The following is a 7697-nucleotide window of genomic DNA, read 5'->3' as shown; positions in this document are numbered from 1 at the left end:
TTTATGTGTCAGGGCGACACTGGTGTCATGGAATCATTTTGGCGTTTTCCTCCTGTTTCTGTTTTTTTGGTGTAGGTTGAGAATTCTTTGAAAACCTGGTAGGAGTCTGCACTCAAACAATCTGGCCCTTGGGCTCTTTCAGTAGGGAAACTTAATTACTGTTTGTGTCTCATTAGGTGTTGTAGAGCTATTTACAGAGTTTATCTTACCTAAATTTACCTGTGGTCAGTGCAATCAGTCTACACAATCATCCACTTTAAAGTGAGAACTAATGATTATGTGACTTTCATCATTGTACATTGATACGGCTCCCTGTTCATTTCTGAATTTGTTATTTGGATGCTCTCTCCTCCTATTACATTATCTGTCTGAGGATTTGTCTGTCGGATTGATGTTCCCAAGGAACCAGCTCTTGTTTTTTTGTTTTTTTTTTTTGTTTTTTTTTTTTTTGTTTTTTTGATCTTTGTATTCTCTTTGTTTCTGATGGATCACCCTGAGTCTGATCATTTCTTGCTGTCTCCTCCTTTAATATGTATTTGCTTCTTTTTATTTTAGAGATCTAGGGTGTGCTGGGAAGTTGCTAGTGTGGGGTCTCTCCGGTTTCTTTATAAAAGCACCCTGTGCTGCATATGCAGGTAAGTTTGGAGAAGTTGTGCCTTCATTTTCATTAAATTCTAGGAGCACTTTTTGTTTTTCATCTCTTCCGTGAACTGGTGGATCTTAAGTTGCCAGCTATTGAATTTCAATGAGTTTATACACTTTTTCTTATTGTTGAAGTCCAGTTTTAATCCATGGTGATCTGAGAAGATCCAATGGTTAGTGCAGTATTTCTGTATCCATTGTGGCTTCTTTAGAGTGGGAGAACATGTTCATTTTAGGATAAGGTTCCATGAGGTACTGAAAAGAGAGTGTGTACTTTTGTGTTTGTGTGAACTATTCTGTAGATATCAGTGAGGTCAATTTTATTGAACCCCGTGTTTGTTAAATCATTTATTTATTTATTTTTTTAATTTCTGTCTCAATGGCCTGCCTTTGGTGAGATGGGACATTGATGTCACCCACTATTAATGTGTGAGGTTCGATGTGATATTTACGCTTTAGCAATATTTCTCTCACCAATATTTCTGCTTTTTGTCTTTGGCCTATAGACATCCAAAATTGAGATGTCATTTTGGTGGATTTTTCCTCTGATGCATATGAAGTATCCTTCCCCGTCTCTTTTGATTACTTTTGGTAGAAAGTCTGATTTGCTGGATGTTAGAATGGCTACACCATCTTGTTTCTTGTGTCCATTAGGTTGGAAATCTTTTCCAACCCCTTGGTCTGAGGTTGTGTCTATCTTGGTTGCTGGATTGTGTTTCTTGAGTGCAACAGAAGGATAGATCCTGATTTTAAATCCATTGTGTTAGCCTGTGTCCTTTTACTGTTGAGTAGAGGACATTAATGCTTAAAGGTATTAATGAGATGTTGCGGGAGCAGGGTTTTTTTTTTTTTTTTTTTGCTTGCATGTTTTTTTGGTTTTTGTGTTTTCGATTAGGATGTTTGAGTATGTATGTGAGTATTACATCTGTTCAGTAGGGTGCATGATTTTTTTTGTTTGTATTTTTTTGTGTTTTTGGGGATCTATTGGAGTATGCATGTGAATGTGAGATCCTTTCTGTAGGTTATGCTGTGTAATTATTAATTTCTAGGGGGAGGCAGAGATGTTTCAATTTCTGAAAATCCATCAATATAATTCACTATATAATGAAACTGAAAGAGAAAAATCACATGATAATCTCATTAGATATTTAAAAAGCTTGCAAAAATATTCCAACCCACCTTCATTTTAAAAGGGTGAGAGCAATCAGGGATACGAGTCCTATGCAGAAACATAATAGAGGCAATGGACAGCAGGCCGGTACCCAGCATCAACCTAAATGGAAAGAAATGTAAAGCAATTCCATTAAAGTCAAGGACAATGTAAGGCTGCACACTCTCCCTAATTAGTATAGTATTTGAAATTATATCTAGGGTAAAAGCATAGTTCAAATTTGGTTCTGAAATGGAGTATTGCCAAGGCCTGTGAAGGAGGAATGGCACAGAGCTTTAGAAATCCTGGGGTATGGCCCACTCTTCAGCACAGTCTCGTTGGACCTTGGTGAGTCATGAACCCCACGAGGATTTCAGGCAGAGTGGTGCTCAGTTATTGCACTCATCCTCTCTTAATCTAAGAAGTGCATGAAAATCCTCATGGAGCTTTCTACCACTCAGAGGGCAGTGCCATTGGCATTTGCAATAAGAGTGATACAGGTCTTTTAGCAATTGCCTCTGGGGTAGATCATTGCTTCTATCATTGCCCGAGGAAATGTAGAATGATTAGCGAGGACCACAACCCATTAAAAGCTTTTGGAAAAATAAAATTGTTTGTGAAGCTGGCTAAGATCTTTTCCCCACTGACTCTGATATAAAAAACAATGTATGGAACAATTTGTAGTTCGGAAAGGCTGGGATCTTTTAAGGTCAGGGATCAAGAACTATGGCGGCACAGGCTAATGGTGTGACTGTCACAAATGCTGGACTGTTGATGACTGCTTTCTGAACCAGTTTTACCCTCAGCTTCCTGATAGGATTTAATAAGGTTTGCCAATCACAGATGTGCATTCTGATCATTTAAAGCAGATATAACATTTTTATACAGATGTTTAGATTTCTGTTTCTAAAAGATTCTTACAAGTATCCTTTTAAGGATAAATAATACAATACTTTACCATTTCTCTGTGAATTCAAATTGCTTACTTATGAAGTTACGTTGACCTTGGGAGCAATTTGTTTTCTTTAGGTGTACTATATAATGTTTGTTCTAATACAGTACTGGGTATCACTTTTTTCATCACTAAGCAAGAGAAGAAAGCTAGAATATGATCACATTTGTAATACAATATTCAATAAATTAAAGGTCTATAGGGAAAATACTGCCCGTTGCGAAACAGAGAAAACCTAGAAAATTGAACTGTATGTCACAGGAATAATCCTGGGAGTATAAATATTATCTAGAAGAATCACCTCCACTCCATCTTCCTAAATTTTTTCTACCCGTGACATGCCCCTGACTAACTTTCACCATTCAGAGCATGTAACCACTAATGAAGAAAAGAGAAGTATCTAACTTTATAGAGAGATGGAGTACGTAAATGTTTCCACTGTGACACAAGAGACTCTCCTGGAAAAGGCACTCTTGAAACTGGTCAATGTAAGGAAAGCTGTTCAGCATGTAGGCCATGGGCGTTCTAAGAGACATTATCATTAGGCCCTCTCTGAAAAATCTCTTGTAACCTAGAGAGCCCTAGCTACTTTTGTGAGGTCACAAGTGTTGTCCTGATAGCATCTGCCTCTCAGATATTTCTTCAGTACCCCTAGAGCTTACTAATTGGCCTTTAATTCAGAATAAACAGACATTTTTGAAGGGAGAACAAAGAGGATGAAGAAATCAGAGATGTTCAAAGAAAGCTTCCCTTCTGTTTTGGTATCAAAAAGGAAGAATTACCTGGTCCATTTGAGAGCTCAGTGAGTCCGGGGTAGGTGTTTAGTGGGTTCCCTGAAGAGACAGCCTTCATCTCAGCTTTCCACATATGGGAATGAGGACATGGGAGCCTCTCAAAATCATCTTGACTTACCTGTTCTTATGGTTCCTGGAAGTCAGAGAGTTTATATCATTCATTTCTTTATTCCAAAAGCCAAGGGATGGAAAGGGCACAGTTGTTTTCCTGAGAGTGCATGGCCTTTATTCTTTTTGACAAGAAGAAAAGGGACTTAAAGAACACAGGAAGGACAAGTTTTATAACCCTAGCTCTGTGTAAACTCCTCCATGCTTTAGATTCCTATAGTGCAGTTTGTACCTGACCCTGATATCTGGGATAGAGAAGAGCTTCTATTTTAAACATCATCATCTCACTCCTTCAACTATTATTTCTATGACTGTCATTACCTGATAGTGACTCATTAGATTTCTGAGTCAATAGCTGTAACTAGCTGGTAGTTTTCTTTTCTTTTATTTCTTATATCTTTTATTTTTTACAAATTTTATTTCTTTTTTTAAAATGTATATTTATATATTTATATTTAAAATACTGTTTCCTTTTAGAATTTCCTCCCGTACGATCCCTAACAGGTCCCTCTCCACTTCTTCTATAAACCATCCCATTACTGTCCCTTCACATTCCCTTTAAATGCAAGTCAAACCAATGGAGGACCAAGGGCTTAACCTTCCTTTGGTGCCCAACAAGGCCATCCTCTACTACAAATGCAGTTGGAGCCTTAGGTCTTTCCATTTTCCACCTTTGAATATTGGTCTCGTACCAGAAAGATCTGGTTCATTGGCATTTTTGTTCTTAAGGGTTGAAAGCCTTTTCAGCTCTTATTATCCTTTCTCAGAATTTACAACTGGAACTCCATTTCCAGTTTACTGGTTTGCCATTGACATTCACATTTGTATTTGACATGCTCTAGCTTTGTATCTCAGGAAATATCTATATCTGTTTCCTGGCAGAATGCATTTCTTAGCTTCATCAATGTTATCCAGTTTTGGTGGTTGAATATATATATATATATATATATATATATATATATATATATATATATATACTTTAGGTGCTTCCTACACCTATTAGGTTAGGTGGAATGATTACATGGATTCTGCACAACTAGGTCAAGAATGTAGAGTTTGCAAATGAGTATATCAAAGAGACTCCCTCCTGTACTTATGAAGGTATTGAGTTGAGGTTTCACTATTCCTCAAGTCTTTCTTCCCCCTGCCCATGCTCCTGTTTCTTATATATGACATTAAGGAAGAATCATGGCAACACATTTAAAACCTTCAAGTCTGGCCATGGGAACACAGGAAGTAGATAGTGTAGTACAGATATCAAATGTGAATAGAGAAAAGAATTGTATACTCCATGTGGTCCTTTGCTTTATTGATGTTGGTAATTTTTGAATAACATAAGGATTTGGGAATTTATAATTGAAGTAGGTACACCATATTTACACTGTTATTCTCAGTCTATAGATGGGCCCACTTTGTTTCCAAAATCATAGCAGAGAATGGAATTTGAAAACAGAATTTTTGAGTACATATTCAGGAATATTTATAATGTCCCCTATGAAGGAATGTACAATAGGAAAGTGAAATACAATATTCATTCAACGAAAGGTGTGTAGGTAAAGTACTGGCCTTTATAAAATTAAGAAAACCTAGAAAATTGAACTGTATGACACAGGAATTGACCTGGGAATAAAAATATTATCCAGAAGAATCTCCTCCACTCCAAGTTCCTAAATAATTTCTATCCATGCCATGCCCCTGACTCATTTTCTCCATTCATAAGTCACTAGCTTTAGAGAGATGGAGAACGAAAGTTTCCACTGTGTCACAGGAGACATACCTAAATTGGCACCCTCAAAACTGGTTAATGTAAGGAAAGCTGTTTAGAGTCAGGCCATGGCATTTCTCAGTGACAATATCATTAGGCTCTCCCTGAAAAATCTCTTGTATCCTTGAGAGCACTAGCTTCTTCTGTGATGTAATAAGTGTTGTCCTGACTGCAAATGCCTCTCAGATATTACTTCAGTACCTATAGGTTTTACTAATTGGCCTCAAATTCAGGGGAAACAGTCATTAGGGAGGGAGAACAAAGACGATGAAGAAATCAGAGATGGGGAGAACGAAGCTGGTCTTCTGTCTTGGTATAAAAGAAGGAAGAAATACATCATCCCTGAGAAATCTCACTGAAGCCTTGGTAGGAGTGGAATATGTAAGTTGAAGAGATAGAATTGATCTGATCCTTCCACACATGGGATCAGGAGCTGGGAGCCTCTCAGAAGAATCTGGACTTCCCTGCTTCTAATGGTTCCTGGAAGTCAGAGAGTTTATATCATTAATTTCTTTCTCCCAAAAGCCAGGTGTTTGGAAGGACACTGTTCTTTTCCTTAGAGCTCATGGATTTTTGTTCTTATTGCCCAGAAGAAAATGGTCCTAAGGAAGAAGTGAAAAATAAGTATACTTTCCTCAGCTCAGAGTAAACTCCTCAATTATTTGGATACTTATAGAGCAGTAAGTGTCTGATACTGGTATTTGGGAGAGAGAAGTGCTCCAAATTTGATCTTCATCATCTCAATCTTTCCACTAGTATTATTCTGACTATAAATCCCTGACAGGAACCCTTTGGATTACTGACTCAATAGGTCTGATTAGCTGCTAATTATCTTTTGTTTTTTTTTCCTTTTTTTTTTAGCAAATTTTATACCTTTTTTTTTTTTTTGGTTCCTTTTTTCGGAGCTGGGGACCGAACCCAGGGCCATGCGCTTCCTAGGTAAGCACTCTACCACTGATCTAAATCCCCAGCCCCGTATATACCTTTTTTAATTGGATATTTCTATATTTACATTTCAAATGTTATTTCCTTTCCCAGTTTCCTGTCCTTAATATTCCTAGCTGGTCCCCTTATCCTTATCTATAACCTTTACTGTGCTTTGACATTCCCTTTAACTAGGGAGAACCAAGGGCTTCTCCTTCCATTGATGATCAACATCGCCATACTATGCCACATATGCAGTTGGAGCCACAGGTCTGTACATAAACAGTCATGGAATATTGGTTTAATAGCAGAAAGCCCTGGTTAATTGAACTTGTTGTTCTTATGGTGGTTGAAAGCCCATTCAGCTCTTGTAATCCTTTCTCAACATCTACAAACAAGGGGTCTGTATTCAGTTCTCTGGTTTGCCACTAGCAATCACTTCTGTATTTGACATGCTCTAGCTGTGTCTCTCATGAAAGATCTAAAACCATTTATTGGCAGAATGCAATTTTATCTTCATCAATCTTATCTAGTTTTTGTGCCTGATATATATATATATATATATATATATATATATATATATATATATACATATATATATATATGTATGTATATGTATATATACACACACATATATATACATACATACATACATATATATATGAATACATACATACATATATATATAAGTGAATACATACACACACATATATACATATATATACATATATATACATATATACATATATATACATTTATATACATACATATACATATATATATATATATATATATATATATATATATATATATATATATACAATTTTGGTGGATCCTACAACTAGGAATTTTGGTTTAATATTTGGATGGATTCTGCATAACAAGGTGAAGACTATAGGATCCACAAGTGACAATTGCAAATAGACTCCCTCCTGTTTTTTATAACCTATTGAATTTGAGGTTTCATTGGACCACAAGCCATTCCTATCACTGCCCATCACTCAGAAACTGATGTGTGGCCTGAAGAAAGAATCATGGTAAAACATCCAAAACCCTCAAGCCTATCCCTGGGAACACAAGAAGGTAGATATTAGAGGACTGATATTTAATAGAACTTCAGAACCACATTCTATACTCCATGTTGTCCTTTGCTTTACTGATGTCTTGTAATTAATGGATAAAATATGGATTTGGGAGTTGATCATTAGAAGTAGGTACACAATATTTCCACTCTTATATTCACTCTATAGCTGAGCCACGTTTGATACCAAATTCATTGCAAAAAATGGAATTTGAAAAATGAAATTTTGAATACACATGCAGGAACATATATAATGTCCCCTGTAAATGAATTTACAATCA

General features: G+C 36.4%; 1 long non-coding RNA gene across 2 annotated transcripts in view; it reads left to right on the top strand.

The window, feature by feature from the left end:
- Positions 1-3131: 3131 nt before the first annotated feature.
- LOC134484482 (uncharacterized) overlaps positions 3132-7697 on the top strand; it is a 45724-nt gene continuing 41158 nt past the window's right edge. The window contains exon 1 of one of the 2 annotated variants that reach the window (XR_010061947.1): positions 3132-3557. This is a non-coding gene — a long non-coding RNA (uncharacterized LOC134484482). Of the gene's footprint in view, positions 3558-5495; positions 5793-7697 lie in introns of those variants that run through there. The other variant, XR_010061949.1, reaches the window with a different exon arrangement.

Source organism: Rattus norvegicus, chromosome Y, assembly GCF_036323735.1.
Source record: "Rattus norvegicus strain BN/NHsdMcwi chromosome Y, GRCr8, whole genome shotgun sequence".
NCBI classification, from domain to species: Eukaryota; Metazoa; Chordata; class Mammalia; order Rodentia; family Muridae; genus Rattus; species Rattus norvegicus.
The sequence above is the reverse complement of the archived record's forward strand: the minus strand, read 5'-3'. Positions and strand labels throughout refer to the sequence as shown.